This window comes from Pinus tabuliformis, chromosome 1_2 (assembly GCF_031772625.1).
Source record: "Pinus tabuliformis cultivar Carrire ecotype Pingquan chromosome 1_2, CPIR1, whole genome shotgun sequence".
Taxonomy (NCBI): domain Eukaryota; kingdom Viridiplantae; phylum Streptophyta; class Pinopsida; order Pinales; family Pinaceae; genus Pinus; species Pinus tabuliformis.
This window is the reverse complement of record NC_142298.1, coordinates 12,830,314-12,849,907: the sequence shown is the minus strand read 5'-3', so window position 1 is coordinate 12,849,907 and position 19,594 is coordinate 12,830,314. Positions and strand designations below refer to the sequence as shown.

The 19,594-nt window shown below is 42.7% G+C and overlaps 1 protein-coding gene across 1 annotated transcript in view; it reads right to left on the bottom strand.

The window, feature by feature from the left end:
• The window catches only part of LOC149204071 (protein PAM71-homolog, chloroplastic), a 346,946-nt gene that overhangs the window by 46,611 nt on the left and 280,741 nt on the right, over positions 1 to 19,594 (bottom strand). The window lies entirely within an intron of this gene.

Here is a 19,594-nt window from a genome sequence, read left to right as displayed (position 1 = left end):
CATTTCTTTTGCCAATGACATATCACTGATGGACAATGGTAACTTATAGAGGTCAGATCAAGAGGGAGCTAACAACTTCCTTCAATCCCCATTAAAAAATAAGTATTTTCAAGTCTTATGTTGTTTCTTTGTGTCACTGCTCTTGTTTAGATTTATCTTTATAGATCATTGGTTATTCTTCCTGCATGAGTATTTGAATGATTCTTTCACTAACTTCTAGGTAAGGATGTGAATAAGAAAAGTCGATCTTGGATATCATCAGGGTGCAGAATAGTGAAAGAAGAATAAACTCCAAGAGGATGTTGGTGCAAGGATAATAAAGGAGCCACTCTCACATATAGAAAAGAAAGAAAAACCTGTCTCATCACCAGGTATACTTTCATTATGTTTATTTACTTTGCTACTATTGCTCTTTCTCTTGTTCTGGGATCAACAGGTACATTTTATGAATATGAGAACCAAGCCCTTTGTATTGAGATTGAGGAAGATGTTGAGCCATCCAATGACTTGAATGGACATGAAGTGGACAAGAGCTCAAGGATTTTGCAAGGAAGCTGGAATAAAAAAAGAGACCACAATACTGTATAACCCATTACAAAATGGTGTGGCTGAGAGAATATAACTATCATGGTAGCAGTCAAATCTATGTTGCATAATCAGAAACTACCAAAGTTTCTATGGGGAGAAGCTACTAATACAGTTGTCTATGTTCAAAATAGATCTCCTCACTATGCCCTAAACAATACTTTGGAAGAAGTCCTTTATGGTGAAAAACCCGAGGCTGGTCACTTGAGGACTTTAGTTGCCTTGTCTACTTCCACGTACCAAAAGAAAAGAGGAACAAGATGGAAGCTTCAGGTAAGAAAGGTATGTTTGTTGGTTATTGTGAAAATTCTAAAGCTTACAGAATATATGTACCTGGACAAAGAAATATAGAGTTTAGCAAGGATGTAACATTTAATGAAGATGCAACTCTTGTAAAGGCAAGAGACACTCCTCTTCCTCCTATAATGTTGATAGTCAAGATGATGCATTTGAGATACAAGAAAATCCTAACCCTAAAATTGATCTTGTTGTTGAACTCATGGAGCCCATGGATCCTTTGGATCCTCCTACTAAAAGGAGACCTTTATGGCTTCGTGACACCCTTCAGGATGCTGATAAACATGCTATTCCTAAAGGTACCTTCAGAGAAAGCAAGAAACCATGTCGGTTCCAAGGATATGTTGTAGCCATGAACAACATTATTCAAGCTAAAACCATGCACTTTTGAAGAAGTTGTGAAGGCTGAAGTGTAGAACGATGCAATGGTTGAAGAATACCAATCCATGATTCATAATGATGTATGGGAAGTGGTTACAAGACCCCAAGATAAATCTGTTGTGTCTTCTAAATGGCTATATAAAATTAAACATGTTGTTGATGGCAGTATTGAAAAATATAAAGCTAGATTTGTGGCCAAACGGTTCTCTCAGAAACAAGGAATAGACTATGATGAAATCTTTGCATCTATTGCTCGTTATACAACCATTTGATCAATTGTGGCTCTAACTGATGGTCCCTTCACCAAATGGATGTGAACACTGTTTTTCTTCATGGCTTCCTCAAGCAAGAAGTATTTGTGAAGCAACCACAAGGTTTTGAAGTACATGAATGGAAAACGTGTGTATAAACTGAAGAAAGCCCTCTATGGTTTGAAGCAAGCTCCAAGAGCTTGGTATGCCCACATTGATAGCTTCTTGATGAAGCTTGGTTTTACTGGAAGCAATGTTGATCCAAATCTTTACTTCAAGACAGTACAAGGTATGCCTTTGATTTTAGTATTATGTGTTGATGATTTATTTCTGATGGTAGTGAACTTATTCTCCAATGTAAGATGAAGTTAGCTTCCAAATTTGAAATGAAAGATCTTCACTTAATGCACTACTTTTTGGGTCTTCAAGTATGGTAGAAACCTAGTAAGGTTTTCCTTTCTCAAGGAAAATATGTTGTCAAGTTGCTAGAAATATTTGGTATGACAGATGTAAATCCATGAATACTCCAATGGAGATGAACTTCAAGAAGTTGTCTGGTGAAGTTGCAAGTCCTGATTTGGCAAATACTTCTAAGTATCGACCACTGAGTGGGGCACTAATGCTCTTAGTGAAGACTAGGCCAGACATATGTTTTGCAATCAATACTCTGAGCCAATATATGATTAAACCATCTCATGCACACTGGATTGTTGCAAAGCATGTGCTGAGATACATGCATGGGACCATCAATCTGGGATTGAAATATATTGTTAGTGATCTATGTTGCAGGAAACGTGGGGTAGGAGGGCGTTTCCATACGGAAACGAGTACGAAACGCTAAAACGCGTTTGGTACGGCCCTGAAACACGTTTCAGACGCCTGAAACGCGTTTCAGGGCCGTACGACCCACGTTTCAGCATTTACTTGTGTTTTTTTTAATTTTTTTTATTTGTTTTCTAATCTATTCTTACGTTAGCCTAGTGACTTCTAGTTGCTTCCAGATGCCTGTTTAAAGTTATAAAAGTGAACTTTTGCCCTAGTGTTGATATGCAGTTCATGGTGATGTTAAATTCTTAAAGTAAAAGTGATATTCTCCTTTATTTTTCATTTTCGAAAAATAAAGGAGAATATCACTTTTACTTAAATTTTTAACATTACCATGAAATGACTCAGGATGTTTGAGAGTGGTTTCGCCTTCATTGGATTTCATATGGATAAAGTAGAATTTTAGATCTCACTCAAAATCCAGCAGACTTATCTATTTTTCAGGATTTCAGGATTGGGGGGATTGCAATGTTTCCAGTGGATTTTATCATGTACTAGGGTATGGAACTTGTATTTAACCGAGAGAACAAAGCCCTCTATGCAGGGGAGACTGCCAATAATCAAGAGAATGTAGGGTACTAGGGTATGAAACTTGTATTTAATCAAGAGCACTAAGGTCATTCGACTATGTAGGAGGAGACTCCCAATCAAGCACGAGACAAAAAATTAGAAATTTCTCGTGGCTGATTTTGGATATTTCTATTTTCATTATGTGATTATTCATGAGTAAATGTGATGTAAATTTAGATACTTATAGTTTATGCATTGACAATTGACAATTTTATCATAATGTAATAAATTAGAATGTATCATATATGCTTTATGATTGCACATATTTCTTAAATGTCCTAATATATATATATATTCGCGTTTCCCCGTTTCCAAAATTTGGGGAGGTCACGTTTCGTATCGCTTCCCATTTCGGAAACTCGTACCCGTTTCCCCGTTTCGTGCAACCTTGTTAGTGATATAAGACTACATGGATACTCAGATGTTGACTGGGCTGATAACTCTACTGATAGAAAAAGCACATCTAGGTGTTGCTTCAGCTTAGGATCTGCCATGATATCTTGAATGAGCAAAAAGAAAAAATTTGTAGCCCTCAGCACGGCTGAAGCTGAGTACATTGCTGCTAGCATGCCTAACTGTCAAATAGTATGGTTGAGGAAGCTTTTTGGAGAGTTGTTTGAGTATGTTTTGAACACAACAATAATTTATTGTGACAATAAAAGTGGGATTCGACTTGCAGAAAATCTTGTTTTCTATGACAAGTCCAAGCATATTGAAATCAAATATCACTATATTCGGAATATGGTGCAAAGAGTAGTAAGACTTCATCATATAGTGATTGATGACCAGATCACTGACATTCGTACCAAGCCTTTGCCAAAAGGAAAGCTTGTTGAGAATGCAACAAGATGATGGAGCTTAGTGGAAAGGAGTCGCCTTCACTAAGTGGGCCCGCAGGCAAATTATGGCGCAAAGTCTTTTTTTAGACTATGTCTATTTTTAGACATATGGATCATGGTCTATGAGTTGCAGGATGCTGTTTATGGATGATTGGTCACGTTGGGAAAAATAGATGGACTTCTATTTCTGGTTCACAGCAGGAGTGATCAAAGTCTATTTTTAGACTGCCAGGCTAAAAATAGAAAAGTTAAATATTATTGTCTCATAATAATATTTAGACTATAAACTTTATCTTATCCTCTTGGAGCACTTCAGTTTGAGCTACAGATGTGGCACATGCAGCTGTCAGAAGGAAATACGCTTTTCTTATGAGTCAGTTGAGCTATTGCATGCATGACATCATTAAAACTCATGCATGTGAGTTCTGTGGAGTTGGATGTGGAGTTGTGTTCAGTTTGACTTTGTTAAACTAGTTGTAATTAGTCTCACTGCAAATAGACTAGTGATGAGTGATGTGAATTAATTGATTAAATTAATTCACTAATTATTAACTCATAATGCAACTGAAGAATACATCAGTTAACTCAGTGCATGTACAGTTCAGTGGAGACAGGTGTTAGAGGTTGAGATTGCTATCAGTTGTGACTATAGTTGTGCATGAGATCTTGCACAATCAATGGATTGAGTATGCCCATGATGATTGCCCAGTATATGCCCAGTATTATAGCGTGTGCTCATGTGATTTCCAGTGTGGGTGATTTTCACTTGGTATTGTGCAATAGAGGCAGGCAAAGCAACGGAGGAGATTTGAACCTGTGACTTGTTCGGATCTGAGCTAGTTTTGTGTGTAACAGGTGGAGATAGTGCTGGATACTTGTGAGGAGTATTGTACTATGTATTGTTACATGTTCTCAATCATTAATATACACTTACAGATAGTGTGGGGTTTTCAACTGTAAGCTTTCCCCGGGTTACATACTGTGTTAATGTGTGCATGTGATTGATGTTTCATTGTTTTTGATGCTGCTAAATTGATGATCAACGTAGAGGAGGTTATGTATTATGCATGTATTCCGCAATAGTGTATAATCGGGATAATCTCTGTTGAATAAGTGTTTATTATTCAAAATTTCTACATGGTATCGGAGCTATTGATCATCAGATCTACTATTCAGGAAGTGTTTACATTCTATTTCTTCAGGCAGAGTCTGTAATCGGGCCAGGTAGCCTCTGGATTCATCCTTCTTTTGTAAGGTGAGATATCCAGTAAAAGCCCATACAGTCAATCTATGTACGAGAAATACTTTGTTCTAACGAATCTTAGATCTGAGGCGGTTGAGTTTGGAGCTGGTGGAATTCGAATTTGCAGCAGTGTTTTCTTGGTATCAACGTGGCAATGTCTTTCAACGGATTGCGATTGGAGTATGCTCTTGAGGGCAGCTCAAACTATATTGCATGGAAGGACAGGATGGAGGCAGTGTTGGATGATAATGGGTTGAAGGATTTCATAGAGGCTGATGTCCCAAAGCCTACTGATGCTGTGCAGGTTGATGCTTGGCAAAAGAAGACAACAAAGTGTCGAAGGATTCTGTTGGAGGGCGTGAAGGATCACATTGTGTCTAGCCTGCATGGAAAGGCTTCTCCATACTTGATGTGGAAAGTGTTGACAGATCTATTCCAAAGCAAGAGCGATCAGAGGAAGCTGGCGCTCAAGGATAAACTCAAAAACATCAAATGTGAGAAGGGAGACAGTATGCCCAAGTATCTCACGAAGTTCACTCAGTGCAGGGATGAGCTAGGAAGTGTGGGGGTGACTGTCGATGATGAGAACTTGGTGAGCTTGGCTCTCCTTGGTCTTCCAAAGAGTTGGCATTCCTATCAAGACTCTGTCAATGGTCGGGAGAAATTGCCAGGATGGGAGAGACTTTGGTCATATCTTGTGCAGGAGGAGATCAGGCGGAATACCAGGGGCGAATTTTCATCAAAGGGACCTGATGAAGAAAATTGCGCTTTGGCTGCCAAAGCAAAGAAGGGGAAGAGCAAGAAAGCTTCTCAGTCTGGTGCGAAAGGCAAGAAGCAGGACATGTCCAAGGTGAAGTGTTTTCACTGTCACCAGCACGGACACTATGCCACTAATTGTCCCCAGAAGAAGAAGAACAAGCAAGCTGCAGGATCTGCAGTAGGAGAGGCTCTAGCCTCGTAGTTTGAGCTTGATTTTTCATTGATCGCATGCTTGGTTTCAAGTGTGATGGGATCGGTGTGGTTCTTGGACAGTGATGCGTCTTTTCACATGACAGGAGATCGAGATTTGTTTTCTGATCTGGAGGACAAAGATCTTGGAGTGCACATCAAGATGGGCGATGATGGTAGATACAGTGTGACCGGTATCAGTACCATTTCCTTTGAGAGGGATTCTGGTAAACCCTTCGTATTGAAGGAAGTGATGCATGTTCCAGGATTGAAGAAGAATCTTATCTCTGTGGCGATGTTAGAAGACAAGGGATATGATGTTGTTTTCAGCGAGGGAAAGGCTTTCCTGCGCAGCAAGACAACTGGAGAAACCCGGAAGATAGGGGTTTGAGTGAGGAACCTTTATCAATTGCATGTAGATGGATGCGCAGCAATGGCATGCAAGGCAGAAGGATTGGTGAGCCGGGATGATGGTGAGCTGTGGCACAAGAGATTGGGTCACCTTCACCATGGAGCCTTGAAGACACTGCAGCAGATCACTACAGGGCTTCCTAAAGGCACTCTTGCGCAGTCAGATCAGTGCAAGGGATGTACTTTGGGAAAGTTTGTGAAAGCCACGTTTCACGAGAAGGATAGTCGCGCCACGACGATCCTTGAGAGAATTCACAAAGACGTGTGTGGACCTTTCTCAGTAGCTTCGACAGCAAAACACAGGTATTATGTGATCTTTGTTGATGATTTCTCTAGAAAGTGCTGGATCTTCTTCATGCAGAAGAAGAGCGAGACATACTCAAAGTTCTGTGAGTTCAAAGCACTGGTCGAGAAGGAGTCGGGGAAGAAGGTGAAGGCTCTTAGGAGCGATAATGGTGGTGAATACATCTCTGGCGAGTTCAAGGACTTTTGCAGTGCAGAAGGGATTCGAAGAGAGCTCATAGCTCCCCATAACCCACAGCAGAACGGGGTTGCTGAGCGGAAGAACAGAACGATCATGGGTGCTGCACGGGCAATGTTGCATGATCAGGGCCTACCCCTTCACTTGTGGGCGGAAGCATGCAATACAACAGTATATGTGCAGAACCGTTGTCCTCACAGGATACTTGGCATGAGTACACCCGAGGAGGCTTATTCTGGTAAGAAGCCTGATCTTTCTCATTTGAGGATTTTTGGTGCTAACGTTTACATTCATGTGACGAAGGATGCCAGGAAGAAGTTGGAGCCGACCGTAGAGTTTGGGATATTTGTGGGGTACACTGAAACGCCCCACAACTATCGTGTGTATTTGCCAGACAGTGGTAACACTGTTGTGCAACGGGATATAAAATTTCAGGAGGAGAAAGCCATGAAGTATTCGCTTGAGAGGGAGCTACACTTGCATGCAGATGAGGAGCTATTAGTTCCTAAAGATGAGCTTCAGGACGTGGATCAGCCACAGGACGAGGTTCATGGAATGGAAGAGACCACTCATGCAGCGCCAACCATCAGACGGCGAAAGCGCTTGACAGAAGCTGAGCGACTGGCTCAAGATGCAGAGAAAGTTGTAGGACCACCTACAACCCAACGCAGGCAGAGACAGTCACCTGATCGGTACACTGGATACATGGCTCTTATGAGCAAATGTGTTGTGACTGAGCCATCCTCTTTCGAGGAAGCTATGGAGGATCCCGCATGGGTAGACGCCATGGTGGAAGAGTATGATTCGATTGTCAGAAACAGTGCATGGGAGATTGTTCCTAGACCGGAAGGGAAATCAGTGGTGGGTTCGAGATGGATCTACAAAGTTAAGCAGGTAGTTGACGGGAGTGTGGAGAAGTACAAGGCAAGATTTGTTGCCCGAGGCTTTTCACAGATAGAGGGGATCGATTATGAGGAGACCTTTGCACCTGTCGCAAGGTATTCTTCCATACGGACGATTCTTGCTCTCTCAGCACAGATGGGATGGCACATTCATCAAATGGATGTGAATACTGCATTCCTCAACGGAGTCATTGAGGAGGAGGTGTACATAGAACAGCCCGAAGGTTTTGAGATCTTCAGCAGCGAGTCGCATGTGTGCAGGCTCAAAAGAGCGCTGTATGGGTTGAAACAAGCACCACATGCTTTGTACACACGGATAGACAACTATTTCACCGGACTTGGATTCTCCAAGAGTGAGGCAGATCCTAACCTATACCAGATTGTGGTGGAGGGTAAGTTTCTTATCATTGTATTGTATGTAGATGATTTGATTCTAACGGGTGATGAGCTGTTGATACTTTCATGCAAGGATGATCTTGCTAATGAGTTTGAGATGAAGGACTTGAGCCTCCTTCATTATTTCCTGGGATTGGAAATTTGGCAGCGCAGTGGTGGACTATTTGTTTCTCAGGGTAAGTATGCTCGGGAGATACTGGAGAAGTTCAACATGCATGGCTGCAACCCTGTTGATACTCCTCTTCCTGGAGGTTGGAGGAAGGAGGATGCCACTTCGGCAGAAGAAGTAGATGCCAATGTTTATCGACAGTTTGTGGGGTCGCTTATGTATCTGGTCAATACACGACCCGATATATGCTATGTTGTTAACCAGCTTTCACAAGCTATGGTTAAGCCTACCAAGCTCTTCTGGAAGGCGGGCAAGCATGTATTGCGTTATTTGAGAGGCACATCGGGATATGGATTGTGGTACAGACAGGAGGATGAGGTGAAGCTATGTGGCTTCACGGATGCAGATTGGGCAGGGAGCCCAACGGACAGAAAGAGCACATCAGGAGGGGTCTTCAGTATCGGGTCGACATCAATTTCTTAGTACAGCAGGAAGCAGAGATCTGTGGCACTCAGTTCAGCAGAGGCCGAGTATATGGCAGCAAGTTTGGCTGCATGCGAGGCTATATGGATGAGGAAGATCCTGGTCGGTTTGTTCGGTTCTTACTTAGAGCCTACTGTGATTTACTGTGATAACTAGAGTTGCATTAGACTCTCGGCTAACCCTGTATTTCATGATAGATCTAAGCACATTGACATCAGGTACCATCAGAGATTGTGTGCAGCGGAGAATCATGTTACTTTCATACATTCCAATGGAGGATCAGGATGCTGATATCTTGACGAAGGCGCTCACCAGGAGCAAATTCAAATACCACCGAGGCAGGATATGGGTTGCTGATAATCCATATCTTGTTGAGAGGGAGTGTTGAGAATGCAACAAGATGATGGAGCTTAGTGGAAAGGAGTCGCCTTCACTAAGTGGGCCCGCAGGCAAATTATGGCGCAAAGTCTATTTTTAGACATACGAATCATGGTCTATGAGTTGCAGGATGCTGTTTATGGATGATTGGTCATGTTGGGAAAAATAGATGGACTTCTATTTCTGGTTCACAACGGGAGCGATCAAAGTCTATTTTTAGACTGCCAGGCTAAAAATAGAAAAGTCAAATATTATTGTCTCATAATAATATTTAGACTATAAACTTTATCTTATCCTCTTGGAGCACTTCAGTTTGAGCTATAGATGTGGCACATGCAGCTGTCAGAAGGAAATACGTTTTTCTTATGAGTCAGTTGAGCTATTGCATGCATGATATCAGTTAGAACTCATGCATGTGAGTTCTGTGGAGTTGGATGTGGAGTTGATGGAGTTGTGTTTAGTTTGACTTTGTTAAACTAGTTGTAATTAGTCTAACTGCAAATAGACTAGTGATGAATGATGTGAATTAATTGATTAAATTAATTCACTAATTATTAACTCATAATGCAACTGAAGAATACATCAGTTAACTCAGTGCATGTACAGTTCAGTGGAGACAAGTGTTAGAGGTTGAGATTGCTATCAATTGTGACTATAGTTGTGCATGAGATCTTGCACAATCAATGGATTGAGTATGCCCATGATGATTGCCCAGTATTATAGCCTGTGCTCACGTGATTTCCAGTGTGGGTGATTTTCACTTGGTATTATGCAATAGAGGCAGGCAAAGCAGCGGAGGAGATTTGAACCTGTGATTTGTTCGATCTGAGCTAGTTTTGTGTGTAACAGGTGGAGATAGTGCTGGATACTTGTGAGGAGTATTGTACTATGTATTGTTACATGTTCTCAATCATTAATATACAGATAGTGTGGGGTTTTCAGCTGTAAGCTTTCCCCGGGTTACATACTGTGTTAATGTGTACATGCGATTGATGTTTCATTGTTTTTGATGCTGCTAAATTGATGATCAACGTAAAGGAGGTTATGTATTATGCATGTATTCCGCAATAGTGTATAATCGGGATAATCTCTGTTGAATAAGTGTTTATTATTCAAAATTTCTACAAAGCTCTTGGTTTTCAAAGAGAAACTTGGACTGATGGATGTGACCCTTCCTAGAGAGGGTGGTCATGGATGATGAGCCTTGGATGTGCGAGATCCTTGTCATGTGTTGACAAGTGGATCCCCCCAAGTAGTGATGAGCCTTGGATGTTTGAGATCCTTGTCATGTGTTGACAAGTGGATCCCTCCAAGCATAGATGAGACTTGGTTGTGTGAGATCCTTTTCATATGTTGACAAGTGGATCCCGACAAGCACATATGAGACTTGGGTGTGTGAGATCCTTGTCAAGTGGGTTATCCCCCCAAGCAAAGATGTGACTTGGCTGTGCGAGATCCTTGACAAGTGGGCTATCCCCCAAGCAAAGATAAGACTTGGTTGTGTGAGATCCTTGTCATGTGTTGACAAGTGGATCCTCCATGGTAGAGGTGAAACTTGGTTGTGTGAGATCCTTGTCATGCGTTGACAAGTGGATCCCCCCAAGCAGAGATAAGACTTGGTTGTGCGAGATCCTTGTCAAGTGGGTAATCCCCCCAAGCAAATATGAGACTTGGTTGTGTGAGATCATTGTCATATGTTGGCAAGTGGCAATCCCCCCAAGTGAATATAGGGTGATAGATTAATCTCCCATATTGTCTGTGGATATAGGGTGGTAGCTAGAGCTTCCCTATGGTGATTATTCTTCATTAGAGTGAGACATCATTATTCCAAATGATACAAAGCAAAAATGAACAATGATGAGCAGAGGAAGCAAAGATCTTTTGTTGTGGAATGAAATTCCTCCCTAGCTGATTAGGAGTGTTGAAAATTTGGCAGTTCAAGAATTAACTTCTAAAAATAGAAAGTCTAAAAAGTAGAATTTATAAAAATAGAAAATCTAAAAACAGAAAGTCTCAAATATGACTTTCCAAAAATAGTAAATCACCTTGCTTCAATTGGTAATCAAGTATTGTTGATGGAAAAACCCTTATGATCATCAATCAATCCTAATAGTTCAATTTCAACTTAATCATCATCATCATCATTATTATTATTATTATTATGATACTATTATATTATTATTAAAAAAAAATTCAAGTCACTCAATCATTCTCTTACACTCTCATTATTGGCATGGTGTATTCCTCTTACACTCGCATTAATGCTCTTACACTCAATTAAAGCATGTCATAAAAGATTCCTCTTATGCACACTTTAATGCATATGTCACACTCTCTCTTAAAAGCATAAGTTATAGTGTGATATTCCTGCTTAGTAATATTGCTAAGGGAAATATCAATCTTGCCCAATTTTGTCTTATTTCATGTTTTCTCTTAGGAAATGTGGGTTTAGAGGTCCCACATGAATTTTGGGATTAAGTGGGGGCCAAAACATTAGGAAGGAGGGAAATATTGCGGCTCTAGTGGAGCGTGGGGGCCACCCCATAGAGAATTACAACCCACATGTGGAGTACGCTCTCATTGAAGCGAAGTTGGTGGGGGAAAGTCGAATTGGGCCCACATGGGCATCTTGGAGGCTCCTAGATAAATAGAGCAAGAGGCACTCATTTTAGTCATTCATTCATATATTCTTAAACTTGTCTTTGATATTGCACGCTTGAGCGGAAGCCAAGTCTGCAAGTGTTGTTTAACACAAGAGTGTCTCCGAGTGGAGATCTCAACCCTTGCTTCGGTGGACTTCGAGTGCCAGCCCAAGGAGGGAGTTCAACTTAGACCCAAATTGTACCAACAACAGCGAGGTCGAGTTACAACAATAGAGAGAGTAGCAACAAGGAAGCGAGTTACAGCAGCAGGGAGGCCGAGTTACAGCAGTAGGGAAAGCTGTAGCAACGCAGGGACTGCACAATGATTGGAGGGGACACACTTGGGAGTTGATGAGTGAAGGGAGTTTGGGCCTAATAATTGAGGTGGAGTATGGGGAAGTGTTGTGGGAGATTTTCCAGCATTTGGTGGAGCAACAAATGCAGCATCTGCTACAGGCTACATCTTTTGTTTGTGGAGGAGAGCCAAGCATTTGGGGTCAATTTTGGAGCGTCAAAAAGGGCAAACCCTTTCTGGGTTTTCTGGGTTTTTGACAAAGACCTCAAATATAATTTGGGAGAATTTTATGGCCAGATTTGAGGGCTCAAACAGCGGTCCCAATTCAGCTAAGAGCTAGAGGAGCTAGGGGAAATAGGGCCGAATTTCCGAAGTCAAGCATTGGTCAATTACTTCATGGCTTATTTTGGGTATTTGGTGGAGAGGTCAAGATTAATTTCCTGGAATTTTCTGAGCAGCAAAGAGGGCTCTAGCAGTAGATCAGTTCAGGCAGCAACACTATTGATGGGCATTTACAATGCAGCACTTGGGCCGAATTTCTAGCAGATTGGAGGAGGGTGATTCATTGAGCATTTTGGGCTTTTGCTAGCTTGCTTAGAGCAAGCCCAAGTGCACTCATTCCAGCACCTTGTTGTACACCTCTTTCCATTAATAAAGTGAGTACATAACGTTGTTTTGGATGCAAATCGTGGTCTGATTGTTTGTTCTAATTTTATGGTGTGTTTGTCTATTTTTCTTTGAATATTTGTTGTTAATTTTCCTTTAGGATATTACAGTGGTATCAGAGCATGATTTTGGCCAGCTGTGGGTCTAAATCACACAAATGCTCAAGTGCTATTGTGGACTAGAATTCTAGAGGCTAAAACACTAGTCCCCCATTATTCTCCAGATTGAGCTTATGCCCAAAAATGTCTCAGCAGGGGGAATTTGAAAATGTTAATAGGAGCATTGAGACATTGGTGAGGCTTCTCAAAGTATGGTTGTCAGCAAAGGCAGCAAGAAGAAACCGTAGTTTCTGACCCGCAAAGGAAGGAAATAAGAGGACCATGATTGTTGAACGAAACCTAGTAGAAATACTGCAGAGACGAAGATGGGAGGTGGGGGTACTGTGACGAGATGAGAGAGAAAATACCCCTGGAGGAGGGAGTTCACCTAGATACATTCAAGCCAATTGAGCATGAGGCTAATGACATGCAGGAGGAGCACAAGATACACCTAGTGTGATGCAGGAGTCACCCCTGTTGGAGTTTCCTTTGGTAGCCCAGTACACAGATTGGAGGAGCAGTTGGAGGCTCATGTCAAGCCCATGATGGAGGAGGATGTGCAACCATCCTTTGCACTAGCCATTGATGAGGGTCAGCATAGAGACCACACGTTGGGATTCCAACATAATTCGCTTCAAAGGCGCACTAATAGGATCTACAACATTATTAGCCCACCCCTACGCATTGGATTGAGAGAGGCAGAGTTGTCTAGACTCTAGACATACCAAAGGGCATGACCAGGTTAGTAGCACTATTGGGTCACCTTTTCCCATTGGAGAGAGGGAGACAGAGCTACCTAGTCAGACCTCGTGTGTTGACCTGGATGGTAGGATGAGACGATCAAAGTTGCACAAGGTGCAACATCCACATGTCAGGGTTGTTCTATGTGCGGGACTTCGTGCATTCGATCCCTCTCTTGGGGTTGGATGGCGAGAGATTCTGAGTTGGTATCTGTGGAGTGGGTTATGGAGATGGTGGTGGATACGGGTGTAGCTCAACAGGAGCTTCCAGGCACTGGGGATACCAAAAGCCCAGACTGGCATTAGGATTTGGGTGGGAATACCTATCATTTCCTGGGTATGTCGGTTGACTACAACCTGGATGGTACGATTGACCTTGCAGTTGAGCATGCACATTCGTTAAGGGAGTCTCAGTCAACACCAATGGCCAACCAGTTTATGGACAGACTCCTTTAGTTGTCTTGGTATGACGTCTGTACACGAGATCACTAGGTGATCAACACACTTTGGCAGGTGTTTGTCAGAGGAGGTGGCATTGGCAGGCCACCAAACGATGCCTTGTATGGAGCTGGGGACTCTTCACTTTTGTGTGGGGCACAAAGGACACAAAGGAGCAGAGCAATGCTGGCATCACTACTGACACATAGGGAGATTCACTTCTCAGATCCCTCAAGGGGGATTTGGAGAGAAGATCCATTCATCAACGGGTATAGTGACACAATGGTGGAGGTGATGATATCAATCAGGTGTGGCCCGACACATAGAGACACAGCTCTAGACCATCACATCTAGGGATGTGTGGGAGCACCCAGTGTTGAGCAGTGGAATACCAGTGGACATGGAGGTGCATTTTGGAGTACCGTAGTGTGTTGGATTGCGTTGTGGAGTAGGAGTGTCTTACATCACATTGAGTACACGTAGGGAGTGACTGGTGCCTTGACACATATAGGGCACGAGACAGTACAGGGTGGTATAGCGGTAGCCAGGGATATCATGTGGTGTACAAAGATAGGTCTTCGCCTGGTTTGTCAGCAAATCTGAGATAGAGAGAGGGACACCCATAGGGTTATTCTTCAGTACCCCAGCAGATTCTTGATCCTACCCTTGGGGACCTCCCCACCCATGACTCTCCAGTTGAAACATTTGGTGGAGGCATGGGCTAACGGATACAAGCTTAGGGACGGCTTGGTTTATTGTCGAGGTAGCATAGGTTCCACTCTTGGGCTCACAGAGGGGGATTCGATTGCAAGGGAACTGCATCATGCACTTTGGGCGAGATAGTCTGAGGTGTCACAGGAGCTTAAGGGATGGTGGATGGTAAACTTCGTCTACAGGATGGCGTCCATACTCTGAGCAGTATCTAGATGCATCGTTAGGAGTTGGGATAGCAAACTACACTGTGTGGTTTGGTAGGAGCAGGGAAGGTTGACTTGCACGGGATAGACACCTGATACCTGGGGTCCACCCATGAGATACATATAGGGGTCAGAGATGAGGGCTAGATGGGTTTTAGCAGGTAGCAATGCTACACAGTGACATTCCGCGAGGAGTGGGAGTTATGAGATCCCAGTATGGTTGGGGGATCCAGGGATCTGGTTGGCGGGTGGATCATTCCCCTTGGTGATGAGCAAGGTCATGGCAGAAGATGATCCTGTTCACCTTGGGCTTAACACATGGGGGATCAATGAGACCTCCACTGCATGGCAAGGCAGACTTATCCTGTTGTTGCTTAGGATCAAGATTGGCAGTAGAGGCGTAGATATTGGCATCATGGAGATGCCTAGATAGGATGAGCATAGCTCTCATAGATTTTTTGCCACTAGACCTTAGGAGAGGAGGATACAATCTGCACACAGTGGGTAGTATGAGCATTTTTCACCGCCAGTTATGACTAAAGAGTCGTAACCTCAACATGGCAATTTCCTTTTGCGATTAGCACGGGATCTTAGCCTCTCAAGTCTTGGCAGTTCAACCACATTCAGGGATCTGCTAGTTTCTACAGGGGAAGATAGTACAGGTCTTCCATTGGGTTTCAATTGCACGGAGAGCAGTTTTCCCCTTAGAGATCCATTGATGACTTGGGGCACTGCGCTAATATGGCAAGATGATTGGCACATATGGGTTTTGGCAGTCATTGGCACTACTCAATGGCAGGCACCAGGAATTGGGAGTGATGGGCCTCCAATCTGGTTGTGGAATCCAGGGATCCATTGGGTTAGAGGACTACCTTGTTTTGGGAGGATGATGGGGATGACAGAGACAAGATTGCATCCTCCTCCGGATGACAGGTCAGAGACCATTTGGATGATCACTACGAGGCGAGGAAGGCCATTCTCTCTATTATTTCGACAGGACTCTGGGCATGCATCGGTAGATGGTAACCTTTTTGGGGTGCCCTGGCAAGATAGACTTGCGCGCAGTGGAGTTTTCTCTTATTGGGTGTATGGCGGAGGTTTACCAGAGTGGATCAGTGTTTTAAGATTTGGCCGGCTCGGAACCAACTCGGCTGAGTTGGTCCGAGTCAAGGCCTCACCAAGTCGACTCGGCGAGTGAACCAGTTCGACTGCCTAGGTTATTACTGAGTCAGCCGAGTTGTCTAACAACTCGGCCAGCTCGATAATAACCCAGCCGGGTTGGATGACAGCAGCCCGTGAACTAAAAAAAACGATTTTTTTTATTTTTTTGCTTTTGGGGGACTCCAAAGTTTTCACTACAATACTTTAATGGTTTTTTGTCCCTAAATAAGTTTATCTCGCTTGATCTTGAGAGGTTTGTTTAGGTGGTATCACATATGTAGTAGAGATTCCTTAAGGAATAGCTTCATTCTTCTTCAAAACCTTCCAATAGGTTCTTTGCCCCTTTCTTAAAGCAAATTTAACTTTGTGGCCCCAACCATGGCCCTCCAAAGATGAGCATCGAGCCTTGAGTTGATTCCACGTGATGCTACACCCCTTGATGAGCCTCCAAATGCTAAAACACTAAACTTAAAAGCTTGGACATTGGACTATTTGATGATATGCCCAAATGGACTGAAGATGCCCCCTGGCTGACCTTGACTCTGTTTTGGTGGATGGTGCCTTCTTCCAAAGCACAGATGAGGATGGTTATCATTGAGATGACTTAGGAGGGCTAGCACATCCCTCTTTGATGCCAATGCTTACCCTTAGGGGTGCCATGTCACTCTCATGCTTGAAAAGGGTGACATAGGGTCTCTCTTAGATGACATCATGGTGGAGGATGCACCTTTTGAAGATGTACACGTGCACTTTGGGACTTTCTTGGAGTGAGGAACACTCTTGGACCCTTGTATTAGTCCTTGATGACTTATAATTTATTTTGGAGGATAACACCATTTCTAGCCTCCTTGGTTATGTGTTTTTGTTTTGATCTCTATATCATCATCATGTATGTATTGGATAGTGCACTGGTGCCATTTGATATAATGGATATATTCATGAGCCTACTTTGATTATATGTTGTCTTCTATCTATATTCTAATGTTGTGTGTATGGAAACATGAATGAAAATATTTAAAATTATGTGGTTTACCGTTTTATAATAATAATAAAAAAAAATATTTAATGTATTTTTTACAACGACCGAGTCACTGAAATCGAGTCGACTGAGTCGATACTGAGTTGGAGTCGGAGTCGGAGTCGGAGTTTTAAAACATTGGAGTGGATGACTTTGCAGGAGCATGAGTGGGTCGCAGTTATGATCAGGTCGGGGCAACAGCCATTTGATGGACTCACCTTCAGATTAGTTTGGGACTCAGGAGCTACAAGGCTGCGCAATTGGGTTACGAATTAGGGAGAGTGGGTTCCCACAGGGGGATATCACCCAGATTTTCCATTGGGACTCCTTTATGACAGGTCAACATAGGGATCGGGAGTGGCTCAGTGGCATAAATGGGACCCTGGTATTGCTCGCAGTGGTGATTGGGTCAACATGTTGAGAGTGCTAGTTCGGCAGTTGCTTAAGGACAAGCAATGTTTTGGCGGGGAGGACTGTGATATTCCGCTTAGCAATATTGCTAAGGGAAATATCAATCTAGCCCAATTTTGTCTTATTTCATATTTGCACTTAGGAGATGTGGGTTTAGAGGTCCCATATGAATTTTGGGATTAAGTGGGGGCCCAAACATTAGGAAGGAAGGGAAATATTGTGGCTCTAATGGATCGTGGGGGCTACCCATGGAGAATTACGGCCCACATGTGGAGTACGCTCTCATTGGAGCAAAGTTGGTGGGGGAAAGACGAGTTGGGCCCACATGGGCATCTTTGAGGCCCTTTGATAAATAGAGCAAGAGGCACTCATTTTGGTCATTCATTCATCTATTTTGAAACTTGTCTTTGACATAGCACGTTTGAGCGGAAGCCAAGTCAGCAAGTGTTGTTTAGCACACGAGTGTCTCCGAGCAAAGATCTCAACCCTTGCTTTGGTGGACTTCGAGTGCCAGCGCAAAGAGGGAGTTCAACTTAGTCCCAAATAGTACCAACAACAAGGAGGCCAGGTTACAGCAGTAGAGAAAATAGCAGTAGGGAGGCCAAGTTACAGCAGCAGGGAAAGTTGTAGCAACGCAGGGAATGCACAGTGCTTGGAGGAGACACACTTGGGAGTTAAGGAGTGAAGGGAGTTTGGGCCTAAAACTTGTGGTGGATTGCAGGGAATTGTTGTGGGGGATTTTCTAGTATTATGAGGAGCAACAAACGCAGCATCTGCTATAGGCTACATCTTTTGTTTGTGTAAGAGGGCCAAGCATTTGGGATCAATTTTGGAGCGTCAAAACTAGGACAAACCCCTTCTGGGTTTATTCTGGGCTTTTGACAAAGACCTCAAAAATAATTTGTTAGAATTTTCTGGGCAGATTTGAGGGGTCAAACAGGGGTCCCAATTCAACCAACAGCTAGAGGAGCTAGGGGAAATAGGGCCAAATTTCTGAAGTCAAGCATTGGCCAATTCCTTCGTGGGTTATTTTGGGTATTTGGTGGAGAGGCTGAGACTAATTTCCATTATTTTCTGATCAGCAAAGAGGGGTCTAACAGCATATTGTTTCAGGCAACAACACCATTTCTAGGTATTTACAACACAACACTTTGTTGAAAAGTGTAACTAGGTTCGGTCTTCCTAATGACATGTAATTATGATTTTATGTAATAAGATGTAAAGAAGAAAAATAAAATATTGTAATGCTTGCATCATGGGTTTCATGAGCAAGAGATTTTGTTTTTGAGTCAAGACTCCCATGGAGAGTCTTTAGGATTTATTTGTCATCTAGTCATAAAATGTTAATCATTGTCATGTAATGAAGTCATGTTACACTTTGTAAAAGGTCAAACTTGTCTATGTAAAGTATCCTCCAAGACCTTGTCACTTATCCTCTTCAAGTCACCCTACAAAGATGGAAGAACATGCTAGAAGAAGTCGGCCTAAACCATAAGATCATGTCAGCCTAAAGGACATGAGAAGTGTATATATAGCCTAACTCAGCCTCACTTGAAGGCAAGAAATTCGACTTACATTTCGGTGAAGAAGTGCGAAGAAGAAGAGCTACAAAAGAGAAGTGCGAAAAAGTGATAAGAAGGAAGTTTCTTTTGGGCAAGCGAAGGAAGTTTCTTCTAGGAGAACGAAGGAGGATTCTTTTGGGATAGTAAAGGAAGGATTATTCTAGGATACTTGTTTTGGGTAACCGAGATAAAGATCTAGAGACCGAGATTCTCTAGAGGAAGCAAGTAAGATCATAAAGACCGAGTTTCTCTAGGAGAAGTTGAAAAGAAATAGTGTGAAGTATAGAGACCAAGTTTCTCTAGAAGGAGCCGAGGAGAGCAGTCTGAGATTAAGAAGAAAGTCAAGGAAGGGAAGAGGCAGAGCATTAAGGTTAGTGATAGGGTTCTCAGGAGGATACTAGAGTCAAGGGTCTCTGTCATGGTCTTGGTACTCATCAATTGAAGATCTAGAAGAATAATTTTTTATCAGGTTTTCCTCTCAAGAGGTGAGAGGTTTTGGCCCTAGCTAACAAGCCTACATACTGTGTCACTTGTCTTTTATTGTGCA